Consider the following 21,720-nt stretch of genomic DNA (forward strand, 5'->3'; position numbering starts at 1 on the left):
GTGTTATCGTTTTTGTCCCTGAGTAATAGGGACATGCACTTCATTAATAACATCACACTCTTTTTGCCTTCCTATGGCTGTAGGTCACATGCTCTGGACTTACTTCAGCTCACTGGTTCCTGCTCCATCACTGTGTGTCATGAGGCAGAGCATATGAACCAGTGTGGTCCGTACCTTCTCTCTCATGCAGATAAAGGGGCAGAAGGGGAGGATACAGCAGCCAAGGCCTGCTGCTTTCAGGTGTGAGGAAATCTGCCAAATGCTTCTTTTTGTGGCAGGGCCAGTGAGGCTGTGGAGTCGCCAGGGCTTTCTGGAGGCTGATGGTCTGTGGAAACCATGAAGCCATTTCCTACAACCCTTAGGCCATCTGTGCACCTTCTGAACCCTGGCTGTATCTCAGACAGCACTGCCAGAAAGGTGTAAAAGCTGCAGAGACACAAATTGCTGAGGCCTGGAGCAGCAGTAACATCAGCTCCATATACTTTGGCTCTTTTCCTCAGTGGCCAAGTCGAACACCCCAATGTGACACATAGCAACTCCACTGTGTAAATATCATGACGAGCTTCATTAATGCTTGGGGACACTAGTCTGCACTGGCATTCTGCAGCACCTGACAGCAAGATGGGGCTTCAACCATGCCAACTCCCATGCTTCCATACAGTAAAACAACTATATGCACCCAGTCGTGAATGACTTGTAATTAAAATAAATGACAACAACAAGAAAGAACAAGTTCCTGTGAAAGAGCACAGTGTGTGTGTCTCCACTGTACCAGGCTGCAGTAACAGGGAGAACAAAATAGCTGGTATCTTGACATAGAGGAGGAGTTCTTAGAAGTATACAGGTACAATATACAGAAAACAAAAGACATCACAGTTCCAGCTTATCTAATAAACCCCTTGAGCTCGCCACTCTAACAGTGAACCTCTTCACCGGGATGCTTTTTGCACATGCCTTATTAATCCTTCACTCTGGCTGCTAAAAGCTTCTTACTATGCAGTCTAAAAGGCTTGTTGTAAAGCCCTGGGAAATAGGTTCTATAATGCAAGGCTTGGTTGCTAACAGACATGCCCACAAATCTAAGAGCTGCAATATCTCTGTTCAGACTTAGGACGTGCACTAAATTAGCTACCATTTGCATTATACAAAATCTGATGTTCTGGATGAAAGGCAACGTCTCTGGGAAAAACAAAGAAACCTGCTCAGGACTGTAGCAAGGCAACAGAACATTTACTGATACCTGGAGCTGTTGGGGAGTCCACCAAATCAAGGTACTGTTTTACTTTCAATAGCAGTGAAAGCCTATTTAAGGGTCTCATGCTCCATACTGTGGTGATGAGCATAATAGATAGATAGATGTTTCCCTACATGGGAATGAACCACATAGAGGACTGCAGTCTATACAAGGTTTAACTTATAGCATTTCTCATTCTTCCATCAGAGGGCAGGGTTTGCTCCCCTGCAGAAGTGGCACGGGGTTAATACTGAGAATACCCCTACATTTGAGTGGATCTTGGAGCTTCTGCCAGAGGCAAACACTTCCAAATGGGTCTCTTTCCCCTGCACTACCACTTACCTTCCCATGTTCCTTGAAGGCATAGTCCCATTGGCAGCACCCAAAAGCCCCTCATTAGGGGGAAGGGGTCACGGACATGGAGGGGGATGCCACAGAAGTTAATATAGAGTCTCTCTTGTGACGCTTTGCCCTGACGCATCCCACCTGCAGAGCTGGAACACCACAGAGACCCCACAGTGGGACTTCTATGGGATTAGAATGAAGGAGCTGCATGCCTTAGAGGCGACTCTCCCTGCCCCAACCCAGATCCATTGGCTTAGTGTCCCCTATGCACACACAAGTGGGGAAGAACATTTGGCTCTATGACATAATGGCAACATCCCGGCAAAAAAAGTTGTCTTGAGATGGCTATTTTCACAGTCCTGTTCAGGGAGCGTTTTCAGAGTGGATTGCAGGAGCTACACAACCAAATCCACTATTTGTTCATGTGAACTCTGCTGTGTAAATCTTGGCAAATCACCACCACCACAGACACTAGCCCAGGAGTGCGCAAACTTTTTGGCCCGAGGGCCATATCTGGGGATGGAAATTGTACAACAGGCCATGAATGCTCACAAAATTGGGAGTTGGGGTGCAGGCTCGGGGGTGGGTCCAGAAATGAGGAGTTCAGCATGTGGGAGGGGGTCCAGGCTGGGGCAGGGGTGCGGATGCGGGGGGTGAGGGCTCCAGATGGTGGTGCGGGGCCTGGGGTGCAGGAGGGTGGGACTGAGGGTTCGGAGGGTGGGAGGGGGATCAGGGCCAGAGTGCTGGAAGGGGTCAGGGATGCAGGCTCCAGGCGGCGCTTACCTCAAGCAGCACCCTGAAGCAGCAGCATGTCCCCTCTCTGGCTCCTACATGGAGGCGTGGCCAGGGAGCTCTGCACGCTGCCCTGTCTGTAGATGCCGCCCCTGCAGCTCCCATTGGTCGTGGCTGCCGGCCAATGGGAGCTGCGGAGGCGGCACTTGGAGTGGGGGCAGCGTGCAGAGCCCCCTTGCTGCCCTACGTGTAGGAGATGGAGGGGGGACACTCTGGTGCTTCCAGGAGCCCCATGGTGCCACAGCATGCACAGAGTGGGACAAGCCCCCGACCCCGCTCCCCGGCAGGAGCTCAAGGGCTGGATTAAAACACCTGAAGGGCCAGATGTGCCCCTGGGCCATAGTTTGCCCACCCTTGCACTAGCCTGACTCACAGTGTTCAAAGCATGGGGGAATTAAGTGGGGTCTCTCTTTGCATGGCTTGATGTCTTGAAAGCTGATATCATTTGGGAAACTGAAAGGAAGTCTCTTTAGGAACAGCTCTGCCAGTGCATCACAGATCTTGTTTCCAATTTGCTCTTTCTCACCGTGCAGGGTGTTTGCATGGCAACAAGATCCTTGCTTCAGGATTACTGCTGTTTATTAGCACTATAGGGGAGGCTGCACACTTGGCAGATATATTAAAAACAAGTTCCCTGCCCAGAGAAGTTCACAGTCTAAATGCATTTTCTACTCACCCTTCCATTTTGCACTTTGCTTCCTTAACCTGCAGACCTTGGAGGATCTCCGTAGGGTTCAGGGTTCATGAACCTGGAAGCAGCTGTGAAGGACACGCAGCCAGGCTCCTCTTTATTTCTCCTCTTCTCTGAAATTCACGGAAGAAGTGGGTGCAAGTTAATATAATCTGGAGCTGCACTAACTTGTGCTGCTTTGCTCTTTGCACTGTGGAATTCCCGCCCCTCCTTTGTGGGTGGAAGTAGGGCTCAGGGTCCTCTTTCTGAAAGCATAGTTCCTGGGCTTAGGAATATGGAGGTCCTTGCTGGTTTGCCCACCCAGCCCCCTCTAGTTTCAGAGCCTGAACCCCAGAGAGTTCATGTAGGGGAGCTGGTACACATAAGGCAGCATGGGACTCTGAATAAAGTTCCTCTCTCTGAGCTACTGCTGCTTATTTTCCACCTGACGTCACAATCCTTTGTGACATCACCAGTTCCCCCTCCCCGACACTGTCTGTCCTCCCCCACCCACCATTATTAAATACTATACATAGCAAAAAGTGGCAGATTGATACCCCTAGATTCTGAAGTCCTGCGCCAACAGCATCAGGGAAAGCTTCCCCACCCAACAGCCCCTCCAATGTACCTCTCCCCTGCCTAGCACAAACCTCCTCAAGGGGAATTCAGTCTCCGTAGCCCATTCGGTCGTCGGCCTTCCTGCTGAACCTGCCAGAAAGAGAGCAACTGTATTTTTTTTTTATGTAAAAATAACAAAAAGACACCCATCCAAGGTTCTAGCTACCCTAATGTACATTTACAATACAATTTAATTACAGGCAGCATTAAAATATCCAATGCTGTACTTTGGTTTACTATTTGGGACATGCACACCTGTCACACTAAGCACTGGACTGAGGGCCACCTACTCCGTTCACACAAATGCCACCCAACAGCCAATGGATGGCTGGAGCTTTAATTTACAACTACAGCTGGTCACATTTTATGTGCAAAATATATCTTCTAAACAACATAGGCCTTTTGTCCCTTGTTCATGGACTCTGCCAAATTCCTCATGTGTGAACTTTTCAGGCTGTGAGGTGTTCACTATTCCGAGACCAGTCGTACGTCATGAAAAGTGCATGGTGTTGTTTCTGCTCTCTGATTAAATCACTGAAACTTTTTTGAGCAAAAAGAATAATAAATAACCAATATGGAATAGTGACTAATGAAGACTCTTTCTATTAATGAATGATAAATTAAGAATCCTTCTATACTGACTACTGATAAATACTCTTGATCAACAACTATTTAGGTGAATATATGAGTATTTGTGTGAAGATTAGCTATTTCCCATTCCCCTGGACAAAAAGCCATAATTAAAAGACACAAACGTGATCAAACTAAACAGATATTTAGAATGCTGAAGAACGCTTGAAAACACATTATTTTTTGCAGTATCCTATGTGCTATAGTTATGACTGATCTGAATTGGATTCACACAGGTGATATAAGAGGTAAAAAGCTGCATAGTACTTTACCAATTCCCTGAGCCAGCCATCAGGGCTTGTTTCTGTGGAAAAGATTATAAGACAATCAGCCGAGATTTACAGCTATAGGTTGCAACTCAGAACTTCCAAACAAAAAATATTGTGATTCCCAGCAAATGCTCATAGTGCTAAAAAAACACCAGAGGAAATAAAGAAACAGAAAGGGTCTGCTTATATAAGCAGAAATGTCTTGAAATAGAAGGTTTTTGAAAGTTTACCAAAGGCACTGGCAAGTCTTTAATGGGCATCTTAAACATCTGCTTTTTCTCTCTTTTTCTGACAAATTGGATCTGCATACACATCAACTTTCCGCAAACGTATGGAGCTATCAGGCAACCACCAGTGGAAATTCAAAAAGATAATGGGAATTATTAAAAGTGAAATAAAGTTCAAAACAAACAAGGGGTCTTCTGCCAGGAATTTGGTAGAATTCTCCCTGCAGGGCAGGTGAAATCTGAAGGCTCTGAAGCTGAGGTTGGTTACACTGGTCAGCATCCTCTCTCTCTGTTCAGCTGTGCATGTTGCAGCTTACAATGGAGATTCCCTTTTGGAAAATCCCTTCCAGAATTTAAGAAGGAACAATAATCTTGCTGCAGAATGTTTGAACACACTGACAGACTCCTGTAGCAGGGGCGTCGATTCTCTATTGCATTCCATAGGATATTTTGAACATTCTTTGAAAGAACCCCATTCTCCAATTCTACTAGCTATTTGAGAAATTTTTATTAATCCCTATTTAATTCCATTAGAACTCTACTGACTTCATCCCTGTTAAATTTCTCAGAACCTTGCCCTAAATGATGTTCCAAACCCAAGAAAATGAGGACTGCAGCATCATTCTACACTCCACTGCGGGATAGAGCATGCAAAAATGAGTTAGGTAAGTAGACTGGACTGAACAGTTCAAGGATCTGAATGTGGAGGAGGCCTGGAATTACTTTAAATCAAAGTTGCAGAAATTATCTGAAGCCTGCATCCCAAGCAAGGGAGGGGGGGAAATTTCATATGGAAAAATTCATGCAGACCAAGCTGGATGAGCAAGCATCTCAAATAGGTGATTCAGAGAAAGCAGAAAGCCTGCAAGGCATGGAAGAGGGCATGGATCAGGAAGGAAAGCCTCCTCTTGGAGGTCAGAAAGTGTAGAGATAAAGTGAGAACTGCCAAAAGGCAAGCAGAGTTGGACCTTGCAAAGGAAATTAAAATCAACAGTAAAAGGTTCTACAGCCATATAAATAAAAAGTAAATAAGGAGCGTGGAAGTGGGACTGTTAAGCACTGAGGATGGGTGAAAATTAAAGATAATGTAGGCATGGCCCAACACCTAAACAAATACTTTGCCTCAGTTTTTAATGAGGCTAATGAAGAGCTTAGAGGTAGTAGCAGGGTGGCTAATGGTAATGAGGATATAGTGGAAGAAATGACCACATCCAAGGAGGAAGTCAAACTCAAACAGCTTAATGGGACTAAATTGGGGGGAAGGCCCAGATAAACTTAATCCAAGAATATTAAAGGAACTGGCACATGAAATTCTAAGACCAATAGAAAGGATTTGTAAAGAATCTGTAAACTCAGAGGTCATATCCTATGACTGGAGAATTGGTAATATAGTTCCTATTTTTAAGAAAGGGGGGGGAAGTGACTTAGGAAATTACAGGCCTGTTAGTTTGACCTAATTCTATGTAAGGTCTTGGAACAAATTTTGAAAGAGAAAGTAGTTAAGGACATAGAGGTAAATGGTAATTGGGATAAAATACAACACGGTTTTACAAAAGGTAGATTGTGCCAGACCAACCTGATCTCCTTCTTTGAGAAAATAACTGATTTTGTAGACAAAGGAAACACAATAGATGTAATCTATCTGGATTTCAGTAAGGCATTTGATAGTTCTGCATGGGAAATTGTTAGTTATATTGGAGAAGATAGGGATTAATATGAAAATTGCAAGGTGCATAAGGAACTGGTTAAAGGGGAGACTATAAAGGGACATACTGAAAGGTGAACTGTCAGGCTGGAGAGAGGTTACTAATGGAGTTCCCCAGGGATCAGTCTTGGGACCAATCTTATTTAACATTTTTATTAATGACTTTGGCACAAAACGCGGGAGTGTGCTAATGAAATTTGTGGATGACCGAAAGTTGGGAGGCATTGCCAATATAGAGGACTGGAATATCACAGAAGAAGATCTGGACAACCTTGAAAACTGGAGTAATACAAATGGGAAGAAATATAATAGTGGAAAGTGCAAGGTCATGCACTTAGGGACTAACAACAAGAATTTTTGCTATAAGCTGGACACTTATCAGTTGGAAGTGACAGCAGAGGAGAAAGACCTGGATGCATTGGTTGATCACAGGATCACTATGAGCCACCAATGTGTTGCATCCATGAAAAAAAAGGCTAATGCAGTCCTAGGATGTATCAGACAAGGTATTTCTAGTAGAGACAGGGAAGTGTTAATACCATTATACAAGGCACTGGTGAGACCTCATCTGGAATACTGTGTGTAATTCTAGTCTCCCATGTTTAAGAAAGATGAATTAAAGCTGGAACAGGTGCAGAGAAGGGCTACTAGGATGATCAGAGGAATGACAAACCTACCTTATGAGAGGAGACTCAAAGAGTTTGGCTTGTTTAGCCTAACCAAGCTAAGGCTGAGGGGAGATCTGATTGCTCTCTATAAATACACATCAGAGGGATAAATACCAGGAAGGGAGTGGAGTTATTTGAGTTAAGCGCCAATGTTGATACAAGAACACATGGATATAAACTGGCCATCAATAAGTTTAGGCTTGAAATGAGATGAAGGTTTCTGACCATCAGGGGAGTGAAGTTCTGGAACAGACTTCCAAAGGGAGCAGTGGGGGCAAAAAACCTAACTGGCTCCAAGATGGAGCTTGATAAGTTTATGGAGCAGACGGTATGATGAGACTGCCTACAGTGGCATGTGGCTGATCTGTGACTGCTAGCAGCAAATACCTCCAACAGCTGGCAATGGAACACTAAATGGGGAGGGCTCTGCAGCATTGGGCACAGCTCACCTGCAGGTTCAAACGAGCGTTAATGGTCAATTGTCTGTAATTTGAAGTCTTTAAATCATGATCTGAGGACTTCTGTAACGCAGCCAGAGGTTATGGGTCTGTTACAGAAGGGGGTGGGTGAGGTTCTGTGGCCTGTGATGTGCAGGGGGTCAAGCCATATGATCATGATGGTTCTTAAAGTCTGAGTCTATAACTTTTTTCTTGAAAAGTTTTCAGTTTTAAAACACATTTATGCAAACTGAAACATGTTGAGGTTTTGTTTTCCCCATCTCTCTCTTTCGCCTCCTTTTCTATTCATCCCACTATTCTCAGGGACTAAATGGAAAAAGAGGAGGAAAAAGGCGGCCGGGGGTGGGGTGGGGGGGAGACCCAAACCAAACTTTTTTTCTTGAAAAAACAGAACATTCCTAAAAAATGAAATTTTTCATTTTTTTAAAAAGGCATTTTTTGGTCAAAAACTGTTTTGACCAGCTCTAATTATATATTGTTGTTATTACTATCATCACAGGGTGCCCTCAACTGGCTCCAATCGTGTCCATTTTCTTGTTTCTGATCTTCTTTTTAGAGGATGTTGCCTGGATTCAGAGAACTCTCTCTCGAGCCAAGATTGACGAGTCAGAGCAGAAGGATACAGCTGCGCTATCATCCCCCAGTGGCTGAGTTTTACCCAGTGTCCCAGCTGACATTCTAGCTGTGCAGCAAGTTGTCCACCTGGCTTCAAGCAACTTGGATCCATGTCTGTCTTTGCTGGTAACGTATGGGCCCTTTTTTATTAATCAGAGAACAAACTGCCAAAAGCCCTTAAACAAGTTATAGTCAGGCCTCTGCAGAGGAAACCAATACTGATCACTAATATCCTGGCCAAGTACTACCTACCCCCTAACTTTCCCTTTCCTCAAATGATAATGCAGCAGGTAGTGACAGGCCAACTCCAACAAGATCTGATAAGCTCAGGCGTCTTGGAACCCATGCAGCTGGGCTTCAGGCTGGACCATAGCACAGAAAAGACACTGATCATAGGGACTGACACTCCGCTCTGAGCAATGGGCAGAGGCCAGATGTCCTTGCTGACAACTGCTTTCAGTGACCTTCAATCCTATTCATCATGAAATGTTGACAAGACTGTAAGACCAGCTAGGGATTCTCATCACTTTTTTTCAAAATTATCACAAGCAAATACTGCTGCACGAGGGGATCTCCCTCTGAGGGGGTCTCAGCTGTGGGCTCCTTCAGGCCTCAACCCTGTTCAGTATCGAAGTGAAGTTGCTGGGAGACAGTGAGACCATATAAGCTGCAGTACGAGCTGTAAGCCAAAAATAATCTGTTCTATGGCTCTTTTACATTGAATCCAGACATAGCTCTTGGCAAGGCTCATCTAATGGTTGGCAGAGACTAAGATCTGGATGAAAGCCAGGTGGCTGTAGCTCGAACTAGACAAGATCGAGGCAACACTGTCTGAAACAGGATGTGGTCTGACGAAATCTATAAGCCATCAACTGGGGATATCTGCCCAACCATTGTCAAAGTGGTCTTCAGTCCTGGGATCCTACTAGAGCCATCACTACTTCCAGATTCCCAAAAATACCTTTTCTATCTACAGCTGCCACACAACTATAAAAACCATGTCTGAAAACTGAGAAATAAGTCCACTCAGAACTTCATAGAACAGTGCACTATTTTCACAACGTATCTAATTAAACGAATGTGGGAACCTAAGATCAAAGGCTCAACCTTAAGTGAAGTGGGTCTGATCTCTGGGATGAGGACAAATGGTTATGGAGCTGATTCAGCACCCTTCTGCAGGAGATAGCTCTGCCTCTCTCTAGATGAGGGGAACTTCACTATGAGCTAGACTGCTGGGCTAGCTGACCGTGGAGAAGCACTGCATCCCTGACAGAGAGACTGTTGAGGAGACTAGGGAGCACCCAGCAGTGTGTGAACTTTTACTATTTGACTATAAGGATGTCATGGAGCTAGTCCCCCTCCATCCCCACCCAGAGGGACCTGAGGCTGTGACAGAATGCTGCAAAAGGTCCACAAGGGGGTGCTACTCCAGGTGAGCCATTACAGACAATTTGGACTATAGGGGCCATGTCCCAAATTGAAGAGATATAGGTAGGAAGTAGCCCAGGGCAGTGGACTTTGACTCTTTGCCAGGGGGACATTCCCAGTGTTGCTTCACACAGGGTCCTGGGCTGGGACCCAGTAAAGAGGGAGGGCTGGGTCTCCCTCTTAAGGAATGAGGCCCAGATGTGAGTGGAGGAGAGAAGATTTCAGTCTAAGGTCAGAGAAGGCCTGGTCAGGGAAGCAAGGGACCAGGACATCAGGTGTGCTAGTTGCTATGCTGTCTGGCCCTCTGAGCACCCTATCACAAGCTGCTTTGGGGCTGGGCAATGCAAAGGGTCTGATGGCCAAATGAGAATCTTGCCCGGAGTCTGTTGGGACCTCCAAAAGTGCCAATATAAAATATTTCACCCATTTCTGAGTTGAAATTTTTTGGAACATTTTGCTCAGCCAAAAATTGCAATATTTCAACTTTTCATCCTAAGTTGGAACAAAAACAAATGTTGAAATACCAGAATTTCCTGCGGGACAGAAATTCCAGTTTTCACTCAGCTTTAATCGCAGGTCTGCAAAGTGATGGAGGCATGTATGGCTGTGTTCTCTAGCCTTATTAGTCCATTCGATGCAATCTCAGCCTTGGGAATAACCAGAAAATAAAGTCCTATAGGATCCCTGAGGAAATGCAGGAGATGGTACTAAAGGTTCAGGAAATGTTGAAACTAGGAGGGAGGGATGTAGCATTCATGCAAGGTTCATGCACTTGGCAACATTCAGGGCACACCCGGAGTGTTGTGTAGGAGCAGTGCACACACGGCTCCTCTCAAGGGCATGAACCTTGGAATCTCGCCCAGATGACATGAACCGTGGGAAGCCTCCCAGGACTGGGCTCAAGGCCCAAGTGCAAGGAATGCGGTAGATAGAAATTGGTAAATAAGAATGTTAAACAAAGCCAGTGTATTCCTTTTATCTGTTGGAGAATGTAATGCGCGGGGGGAGAGAAAGAATAAAGGAGAGGGTGGAAAGCTGATGAGCAGCCCGTTGGCAGACCAGCCTGCTTGCTTGCTTAAAGCTTTGTGCTGTCTTGTATTTGGACCGCAACAGAGGGAAGAATCAAGTAGCATCAAGTGAAGCTCAGTAGTCCTGGTTCCTAAGCTGCATGGGAGCACTCGATTCTCTGTCGATTTGTGGAGAGAAAACTCAGTCTCCTAATTCAATATGTATCCAATAGCCCAACAAGATGAGGTCCTCATCTGGTTAGGAAAAGCTGTAATAAAGATATCTCACCACCCTACATTTAAGAAAGGGTCACCGGTAGATTGCACTAACACCTGATTCTCTGGGGAAAGTAGCTTTTGTCATTCTCCTTGGGCTATTCCAGTTTGTCAGCATGCCTCCGGGGTGACATGGAGCTCCAGCCACCTTTCAATGACTGAGGGACCATATCCTCTGTCACCATCAGCAAGATGTAGCTGTATACCTGGACAATGTGGCTGCTTTTCACACCAATTGGCAGCCACAGCCAAGTGAAGTTGTACAGAAACCTCTGGAAGGCCAGGCCCCTGAAGGAGGCTAAGCTCACAGCAGTACATTTGCGAAGGAAAAAGTACCTAGGGCATGTGACTGGAAACTGATGGGTTTAACCCACCCCACCCCAAAATAGTGAAGGCCTTCCCGAAAGTTTGTTCCCTAAGACTAAGAGGTTGGTATGGTCCCTTCTGGGAAATGGTAAGGTATTACAGCCCAGCAGTTTTCAGACTGTGGTCTACAGAGGATTGGCAGGTAACATGGTGCTGGAGCCTCCAGCTGCTTTGGTTCTGTAAGCCTGTAAAGCAAATGAAAAGGAGGAAAAGGAGCCAACATAAATGCTTCCCCTAAGGGCTGCTCTACATAGGAGGAGGAGAGGAAACAGGGACCAGAGCCTCTGAAGAAGAGGAGCCAGCAGGAAAGGAATGTTCCAGAGTGCAGGGGGAAAGGGAAATAGGCAACATGTTCAGGGCAGAGGGAGAAGAGAAAGAAGCATCATGTGACAGGGAGAGGAGAACCATGCAGCCTGGAAATATGTTCAAGGGAGAAAGGAACCAGTCAGCAGAGCAGCATGTGCAGAGGAGTGGGTGAGACGAGGCAACAGAGAAGCATATGGGGTGGGAGGCGGGGCAGGGGAGAGAGGAAAACAGAACACATGGGAGGGGAGATGAAATGAAGAGCAAAAGGGAGAGAGAGTGTGATACACTTTTTTGAAAAAGAAGGACAAAACAATGATTACACTAAAAACAATTATGAACACATAAGTCATTTCCCAATGAAGGCAATCACTGCATTACCCACAGGCATGTTAAGTGATCACAGAGGGGAGCCCAGGCCAGACCAGACAATGGTAAAATGAGAGGTTAGGTCGGGACAAGCCATTGTGGATGGTGAGGTGTCCATGCAGCAATCTCTCTGTTAACATGTTCTCCGTACTATATAAAATCTTGATGTTCCAATTTGTACTGCATTTTCCAAGGCTGGCAGCCCCCTTTGGCCAGTCATCTAAAACATTCTACTCAAAGCAAGTCTGTTGGAGACTGAAATGTAACAAGGCTGCCACCATGATAAGGGACTTTTTCTTTGGTTAATATTCACTTTTTGAACAAAGCACAAAAATAATTAAACTTATCGTTCCCCAGACAAATCAATCAATCATTGGCAAAGGCCCCTTTTGGGCAGCAAAATTATTGTAGTTTCAGAAGTTCGCAAAAGTGTCTGAGCCATTTATTGCCATGGATAGTTAGATGGTCATTTCAAAAAGACAAACTGGTGGGTTTAAAAAGAAATATTTTAACTGCTATATGTCAAATCCCTAAATCAGCTGTTTAAGTGTGAAGCACAAACAGAACATTAATTATTGTATTGCAAGCCACATAGGAGTGACATTGCATGGGTTATAATAAATGCTCTATTCATAATAATGATATGCTGAGTAATGCATCTGAAATTGAATCACTTTCATTTTATGTTTAGAGGTCAGAAATTGGAATTTTTAGTGGTGTTGGTTTTAAATCACTTTGAAATGCACAGTGTAGCCATAGAATCTTCTCCAATTTCTAGTGTTCTGCAGCAGCAACCTTGTTTGCCTTTCACTCTAGCAAAAGACATTTTGCATTGGCACTACTAGCTACTTTCCCACTGTGACTGCCGAACTGCCATACTGTATCTACATATCCCTGGTAACATATTTCATTAATGTTGGTTGTTTGCTTCACAGTATGTTCCCAAAGATGTGCTTTCAATTTTCAGCCCTACAGTGACACCATAAAGTCAGCTTCGTTCCTACTTAACTTTATAGTGTAACTGCATCTCCCTTCAAAGTTGATCTTGTACAAAATATTATACGGTTTCTTTTCCCAGAAAAAGGAACAATCTTTCCACACAGAGAATCAATCTGTGGCCTCTTAAAATTCTGCTGTCGTTTCTAAAATGTTGCTCCTGTATTTTTTAAAAATGAATTTCACGCGGTTGAAAGGATTCAGATTGGGTGCCCCTCACAACGTAAAACCCTCCTACCCTCAGAACAGATGTAACACAAACAATGGCTGTGCAAGCTTCCCTCACACCAGCATTCGTGGTGGTTGTGTAAGCTTTCCACACACACAGGGCCCGGCAAGGTATCTCAGTCCTGAGCTGGAAGAGCTAGATGTACTGGTGAATTCAGTCTCTGTGTCCTCTCTGCTAAGGCTCCCAACAAGGGGTCAGTTAAAGTCAAGACATGCTTGTGATGTGATTTTGTTTGTGACAGAGACCTCAATAAAAAACAACCAACTAACTTCAAATAAGACAGCAAAGAGAATTTCTGATCGGTTTGGGTGAAATCCTGGCTCCATTTAAGTCCATGGCAAAATTACCTATTGACTTCAATAAAGCCAAGATTTCACTCTGTCACTCTAGAATGAAGTTCAATGAGTTATCTAGAAGTAAAAGAGAGGGTCTAGAACATTAAATAGCATTTGGCCTCAATCTATTAGGGCACCAGTGCTATAAACATACAAGGAAGGTAAAGAGAAGAGCCATGAGAATGATTATAAGACTGGAAAACATGCCATGAGACTCATGGAGCTCAATCTATTTAGCTTAACAAAGAGAAGCTTAAGGGGTGACCTGAACACAGTCTATAAATACCTAAGTACCTACATGGGGAACACAAATTTGGTAAGAGTCTAGTAGGCAAAGATATATACAAGCCAGTGGCTGGAAGTTGAAGCTGGAAAAATTCAAACTAGAAATAAGGTGCAAACTTTTAACAATGAGAGTAAATTAACCATTGGAATAATTTACCAAGAGTTGTGGTGGATTCTCCATCACTGGCAATTTTTAAATCAAGATTGGATGTTCTTCTACCAGATATGTTCAAGTTCAGTTATTAATTCAGGAAGTCCCATGGCCTGTCATATAGGAGGTCAGACTAGATGATCACAATGGTCCCTTCTGGCCTCATAATCTATGAATCTTTGGCTCTTTGAAAGTGAAAATTCTTCACGGTTTATGTAGACTGAGCTGTTCACCCAATGAGAACACAGCATATTGAGCTTCTCTTGTAAGATGTGTAGGCAGCAGCCGGAGGCACTAGAGAGATTCCTCTGGCTGCAGTACCAAGTGTGCATTCTGTGGATCTGATTTTTCTCTCACTTAGACCAATGGAAATCAGACTTCTCTGGTGTTCCAATCTTCACAAAAAGCAATAGAGCTCTGCCCATTGCTGCCTAGAACATTCTCTAAATTTTTTGAATTGATTCGATAAGGTGCTCAAAAGTTATTGCATTACATGACAAACAGAAATGCCTGTGAATTCAGCGTAGGGCCTCACCTTGCTTGATCAATGATTCACCATCACATGAAACATACATAGGAAAGTTTAGTTTGTATGGGCTCTGTACAAACTACTCTTAGTTGAAAGAAATAGCACGCTGAGCTCTTAAGCATGGAGCAATTCTCCATATTTTTGGAGTTTAATGTACCCACCCTACACACACTCATATCAGATATTATTTGAAAGCTTATTTTATGTATGTTTAGATGAGGTATGACATGGAGCTGTCAACTGGTGCCATAAGCCTGTAGGCAAGGTTAAACAATCAGACCCACAATGAGAGAATCATTTTTTGCATAGTTCCAGAAAAACTGCAATATGACTACGACTACATAAACAGGGGAATCTTGAGGACTAGTTAAGTTATTCTAGCTCTTTATTTGGCAATGGTGTGACTGCTGCTGGAATACTGTGTCCTGTTCTGGTGTCCAAAATTCAAGAAGGGTGTTGTTAAACTGGGGATAGTTCAGAGAAGAGCCACAAGAATGATTAAAGGATTAGAAAACATGCCTGATAGTGATAAACTCAAGAAGCTCCATCTACTTAGTTTAACAAAGAGAAGGTTAAGTGGTAACTTGTCTATAAGTACCTACATGGGGTACAAATATTTGATAATGGGCTCTTCAGTCTACCAGAGAAAGATATAACAAAATCCCATGGCTGGAAGTTGAAGCTAAATAAATTCAGACAGGAAAAAAGGAATAAATTTTTAACAGTGATGGTAATTAACCTTTGGAACAATTTACCAAGGGTAGTGGTAGATTCTCCATCACTAACAATTTTAAAATGAAGACTGGATTTTTTTTCTAAGAGATCTGCTCTGGGAATTATTTTAAGGAAGTTCTGTGGCCTGTGCTATACAGGAGGTCAGACTAGGTGATCTCACAATGGCCCCTTCCAGCCTTAGAATCTACGAATTTTTGACCTGTCTCTAGCCTTCTTTTTTTGGGGAAGGTTATTTAGACGGTGTTGGCAAAACAATGCCAACACCACCTAGGTCCAGTCTGATAACTAAAGCCACTAAAACAGCACTCAGCAACAACTGTGGTGGACGTGAGAACTGGCTTTACTGACACAAAAAGTTTTGGACACAGTACCACTTGCCTGTCTCTGATGAGAAAATGATGTGGTAGTCACCAGCAGGATAGGCATACAACCCTATGATTTGGTTTAAGGTTTCATTCAACCGATATTATATCTAATCCAGGGGTTCTCAAACTTCACTGCACTGTGACACTCTTCTGACAACAAAACTTACTACATGATCCCGGGGGGAGGGGGGGGGGGAGGAGAGAAGGGTGGCCAAAGCCTGAGCGTGCCAAAGCCCTGTGTGTGTGTGTGTGTGTGTGTGTTGGGGGGGGCAAAGTCAAAGCCCAAGCCCCACCACCCTGGGGGTGGGACGGGGAATCTGAAGCCCAAGGACTTCAGCCCCAGGCACAGGGCCTGTAACTTGAGCCCCACCCCCAGGGTGATAGCCCTCAGGCTTCGGCCCTGGGTGGTGGGACTCGGGCTTTGGCTTCAGCCCTGGGCCTCAGCAACTCTAAGCTAGCCCTGGCAGAGCCGCCCAGATTTTCCCAGAATGCACTACAGGCAGGAAGCATGGTAGAAATGGATGCACAAACTTGGTTAACTCATGGCTGTGTTGTGGGTAAAAGTCATCTGTGTTTGTGGTAAAGAGGTCAGATGAGTGTCAGAAGCTAGTAACAAAACCACCGTTATATACTCACAGTGTAGATGCTGACCTAGGAGATGCAGACCTTTGCTTTTTGCATTTTTTAGCAACAAAGATCGAAACAGAGCAAGGAATAGATCAGCTCCTTTTTAAACCTTTAGTTTCAAGAGCAGTGTGCAGCAGCCAGCCTGCAACATAAGCAATGTCTGGATTCTAGAAAGTCAGAGACACAACAAATGAGGGTAAGTGCAGGATTGGGGAGGAGAAAACAAAGCCTGTAACTCATTTCAGATTGATGATGTTACTACAAAGTTCTCCACTAGCTGGAGCTGTTGTAGTCTGCATTAGAAAAACCATCATTGATTTTTCTGTTTTAACCTGCAGTGTCAGTTTTGCTCTACTTTGTGCATGTTTTGAACATTTATGCTTGAAATCTTGATCTTTTACTGAATGATGCTATTCTATAATTGGAAGTCTGCTTGGAATAAAACAAAGGAGTCTCAAAGAAGCACCTTAGGAAGAATTAATATAATGGGCTGCAGTGCAGGGACTCATCTTCAGTGTCAGGGAATGTTTCTCTGGTATAATTTGATTCTTCCCTTCCCCTGTGAAACAAGTGGCATCTCTTTAAAAAGTCTCTCTCTAGGGAACAGTCTCCTTCGGGACACAGGAGGTTTTGTGATTAAGGTGATCTGCAAAGGACTGGACCATAGAGACTGTTTTTAGATTTTAGAGTAGCAACCATGTTAGTCTGTATTCGCAAAAAGAAAAAGGAGTACTTGTGGCACCTTAGAGACTAAACAATTTATTGGAGCATAAGCTTTCGTGAGCTACAGCTCACTTCATTGGATGCATAAAAGTGGAAAATGCAGTGAGGATGTCTTTATACACACAGACCATGAAAAAATGGGTGTTTATCACTTCAAAAGGTTTTCTCTCCCCACACCCCACTCTCCTGCTGGTAATAGCTTATCTAAAGTGATCATTCTCCTTACAATGTGTATGATAATCAAGGTGGGCCATTTCCAGCACAAATCCAGGGTTTAACAAGAATGTCTGAGGAAGGGGGGGGAGGTGGGGGGATAGGAAGAAACAAGGGGAAATAAGGTTACCTTGCATAATTACTTAGCCACTTCCAGTCTCTATTCAAGCCTAAGTTAATTGTATCCAATTTGCAAATGAATTCCAATTCAGCAGTCTCTCGCTGGAGTCTGGATTTGAAGTTTTTCTGTCGTAATATCGCAACTTTCATGTCTGTAATCGCATGACCAGAGAGATTGAAGTGTTCTCCAACTGGTTTTTGAATGTTATAATTCTCGACATCTGATTTGTGTCCATTTATTCTTTTACGTAGAGACTGTCCAGTTTGACCAATGTACATGGCAGAGGGGCATTGCTTGCACATGATGTCATATCACATTGGTAGATGTGCAGGTGAACGAGCCTCTGATAGTGTGGCTGATGTTATTAGGCCCTGTGATAGTGTCCCCTGAATAGATATGCGGGCACAGTTGGCAACGGGCTTTGTTGCAAGGATAGGTTCCTGGGTTAGTGGTTCTGTTGTGTGGTATGTAGTTGCTGGTGAGTATTTGCTTCAGGTTGGAGGGCTGTCTGTAGGCAAGGACTGGCCTGTCTCCCAAGATCTGTGAGAGTGATGGGTCATCCTTCAGGATAGGTTGTAGATCCTTGATGATGCGTTGGAGAGGTTTTAGTTGGGGGCTGAAGGTGATGGCTAGTGGCGTTCTGTTATTTTCTTTGTTAGGCCTGTCCTGTAGTAGGTGACTTCTGGGAACTCTTCTGGGTCTATCAATCTGTTTCTTCACTTCCGCAGGTGGGTATTGTAGTTGTAAGAATGCTTGATAGAGATCTTGTAGGTGTTTGTCTCTGTCTGAGGGGTTGGAGCAAATGTGGTTGTATTGTAGAGCTTGGCTGTAGACAACGGACCGTGTGGTGTGGTCTGGGTGAAAGCTGGAGGCATGTAGGTAGGAATAGCGGTCAGTAGGTTTCCGGTATAGGGTGGGGTTTATGTGACCATCGCTTATTAGCACCGTAGTGTCCAGGAAGTGGATCTCTTGTGTGGACTGATCCAGGCTGAGGTTGATGGTGGGATGGAAATTGTTGAAATCATGGTGGAATTCCTCAAGGGCTTCTTTTCCATGGGTCCAGATGATGAAGATGTCATCAATATAGCGCAAGTAGAGTAGGGGTATTAAGGGACGAGAGCTGAGGAAGCGTTATTTTTATGGCTGAATTAGAACGTTGGCATACTGTGGGGCCATGCGGGTACCCATAGCAGTGCCGCTGATTTGAAGGTATACATTGGTCTCCAAATGTGAAATAGTTGTGGGTGAGGACAAAGTCACAAAGTTCAGCCACCAGGTTAACCGTGACATTATCGGGGATAGTGTTCCTGACTGCTTGTAGTCCATATTTGTATGGAATGTTGGTGTAGAGGTCTTCTACATCCATAGTGGCCAGGATGGTATTTTCAGGAAGATCACCGATGGATTGTAGTTTCCTTAGGAAGTCAGTGGTGTCTCGAAGATAGCTGGGAGTGCTGGTAGCGTAGGGCCTGAGGAGGGAGTTTACATAGCCAGGCAACCCTGCTGTCAGGGTGCCAATGCCTGAGATGATGGGGTGCCCAGGATTTCCAGCTATTACCAGCAGGAGAGTGGGGTCGGGGGAGAGAAAACCTGGATTTGTGCTGGAAATGGCCCACCTTGATTATCATACACATTGTAAGGAGAGTGATCACTTTAGATAAGCTATTACCAGCAGGAGAGTGGGGTGTGGGGAGAGAAAACCTTTTGAAGTGATAAACACCCATTTTTTCATGGTCTTTGTGTATAAAAACATCCTCACTGCATTTTCCACTTTTATGCATCTGATGAAGTGAGCTGTAGCTCACGAAAGCTTATGCTCAAATAAATTGGCTAGTCTCTAAGGTGCCACAAGTACTCCTTTTCTTTTTTAGATTTTGGAATACATCATATGACATTGTTAATAAGATTGTATCTCTTCCCCTTTTGTTTTTCTCACAGTGGAATATCATCAGAGCTGTTTGCATGTCAAACATTCATACCCATAGCAGGATGTCCTGAAAATGGAGAGAAGGCATAGCGTGAACTAGGCCACCTAACATTACGTTGGGAGCTGGGACTTTAGTCAAGACTCTTAGTCAGGTGTCTTAATCACAAGACCATCTTTCCTAAGGTTCACCGGAATAGAGCCCCACCACTACTGACCTTAGAAGCCACATAGCCTAGTAACCTGCTCCTGCTCAGGAGGTCTTCTATCTGTGAAGCTATATCAGAGCAGAAATCCTGCTCTCACCATTCAGTCATCTCCAACACGCTCACCCTTCTCTCTCCAGCTCCAACACTGCCTTTCTTATCTCCTGGAATTCTGGGTGCCTCCATTTTCTGACCCCAGGTGCCCAGCCACTCAGAAGTGATGTAGGATGGGGAACAGCAGGCTTTAAAGGTCAATGAGAAGCAGACCCTGCACTGATTACAGTGCACAGACTGTAAAGTGTTTTGGGATCCAATGAGATGAAATGCATTATATAAATGTAAGACGGTATTGATTTTCTTATTATTGCAAGTGCTTTGTGAAAGATTTTAATGTTAAATCATATAGCATGAGCCAGATTCTGCTCTCTGTTACAGCAGTATAAAGGGATAAGTATCTCCATTAAAGTCTTTAGAGTTTCTCTGGGTTTACCTGTGTATAAATGAGATTAGAATCTGCCCCAGACATCACTGAATTTAGTGGAGTTACACCACTGGAAACAGGTTGCAGAGTAACACCCGTGTTAGTCTGTATTCGCAAAAAGAACAGGAGGACTTGTGGCACCTTAGAGACTAACCAATTTATTTGAGCATAAGCTTTCGTGAGCTACAGCTCACTTCATCGGATGCATACTGTGGAAACTGCAGAAGACATTATATACACAGAGACCATGAAACAATACCTCCTCCCACCCCACTCTCCTGCTGGTAATAGCTTATCTAAAGTGATCACTCTCCTTACAATGTGTACGATAATCAAGTTGGGCCATTTCCAGCACAAATCCAGGTTTTCTCACCCTCCGCCCCCCCACATGAGATCATAGCCCTATATCCATAGGCCAAAACCTCAGCTAGTATAAATTGACATTATTACCTTTTATCCCTAATGAAAGAAATATATGGATGTTTACAACTGTGTTTAATTCAAATAGGGGAAAGCCAATCTGCATTCAGTTTTTGCAACTCTATCAAACAAAAGCTCTTAAGAATGACTCTATCTGAAGCCAAAACCCCTAAGATGAAAAGATTTTCCCTTTCATTTATCAGAGGATGCTGATTTGTGAACATGTCAATATGGTTTATTGGAGATGTGACTCACGATGAGGTAATTCTGAAGGTTATCTGGCAGAATATCTAAGCAGCCTAGCCAGGGGATTAACCTTGGAGAAGGAATCAAAGAGAATTTAAAATTGCAAATCAATGTCAATGGAATTTAGCAACTTGCAGTGTGTCTGCTATATATTCTTTTTGTATGAAAGTTTGAATATTTTTATTCAATGCCTGTAAATGCATTGCTGTGAAAAATACCACTACAGCTGAGTTCAGACCACATGGCTATGCATACAACATACAGAGCAATAGTCAAACCAGTGTGTCTCACCTCTGCCCTGGCAGGGACATCTCCTGAACTGAGGGCATAGTGGGTACATGCAAGGGTAGTTTAATCTGAAGTTTTTTGACGTGTGTCAAAACTGAGGGTTTCGCGTTCTAGGGGATATCCCATGGTCATTTGCTTCACTACTGAGCACGGTGCATCCTGCAATTGTTTTCTCTGTGAATTGTAGAAAGCCAGGTGGGTTCAAGTTTTTTAAATATCTCCCATGTTTCCACTGTCTCAACCCCATACCTCCTCTGTGGGCGGGCTAGCAGCATTTTCAAATTGCTCTCAGCCAACATGAACCCAACAATGCTCCACGCAGCATGGGTGGCGGGTATCATAGGCAGAGGGAGGCTGTGCCTCCCCAAACAGTCTAGCGTGGCCCCGCCCCCAGGTCAGTGCTCTGCCCTGGCTGGACCAGGCTGGCTGGGGCTGGTTGGCATGTCTCCTGCAGGGACTCAGGGTGACTGGTGCTGGGGCCGCGCTGCCCGGAGCACCTGGGCTGGGGCCTCCCCACACAGCCACCTGGCACTGGGGCCGGGGGCCGCGGTGGGTGTGCTCTGGGCTCCTGTGCGCGAGGGCCTTGGGTACAAGGGGAAGGGTGGGGCCTTGGGCCCAAAGGGAGGGGCTGGGGGCTAGCCTCCCCGAACGGCTGGGTCACCGGCCGCCTATGTCCGCACTGCTGTGGTGACCAGCGTGAACACATGGAGACTGCTTGAGTCTCAAAACAGCTTGAGGGTATAACAGCACTCAAAACTAAACTAATCCAGAATTTGGACTTTGTCCGTTACACCACTGAGCAGATGATGCTGGAGCACTAAACTATTCTACAGCAGCTGCAGCAGCTCCTCTGGCAGCAGAACATT

General features: G+C 44.6%; 2 long non-coding RNA genes across 5 annotated transcripts in view; one reads left to right on the forward strand and one right to left on the reverse strand.

The window, feature by feature from the left end:
• LOC142069010 (uncharacterized) overlaps positions 1-21,720 on the reverse strand; it is a 63,779-nt gene that overhangs the window by 29,584 nt on the left and 12,475 nt on the right. For 3 of the 4 annotated variants that reach the window (XR_012664819.1, XR_012664821.1, XR_012664818.1), the window contains 3 exons: positions 4,562-4,593; positions 3,692-3,749; positions 3,048-3,175 (listed from right to left, as the gene is read on the reverse strand). This is a non-coding gene — a long non-coding RNA (uncharacterized LOC142069010). The remainder of the gene's footprint in view (positions 1-3,047; positions 3,176-3,691; positions 3,750-4,561; positions 4,594-21,720) is intronic. The other variant, XR_012664820.1, reaches the window with a different exon arrangement.
• LOC125621806 (uncharacterized) lies at positions 1,071-19,994 on the forward strand. The gene is made up of 4 exons (XR_007352584.2): positions 1,071-1,271; positions 5,355-5,450; positions 8,173-8,357; positions 19,228-19,994. It is a non-coding gene; the product is annotated as an uncharacterized LOC125621806 (long non-coding RNA).

Source organism: Caretta caretta, chromosome 1 (genome assembly GCF_965140235.1).
Source record: "Caretta caretta isolate rCarCar2 chromosome 1, rCarCar1.hap1, whole genome shotgun sequence".
NCBI lineage: Eukaryota > Metazoa > Chordata > Testudines > Cheloniidae > Caretta > Caretta caretta.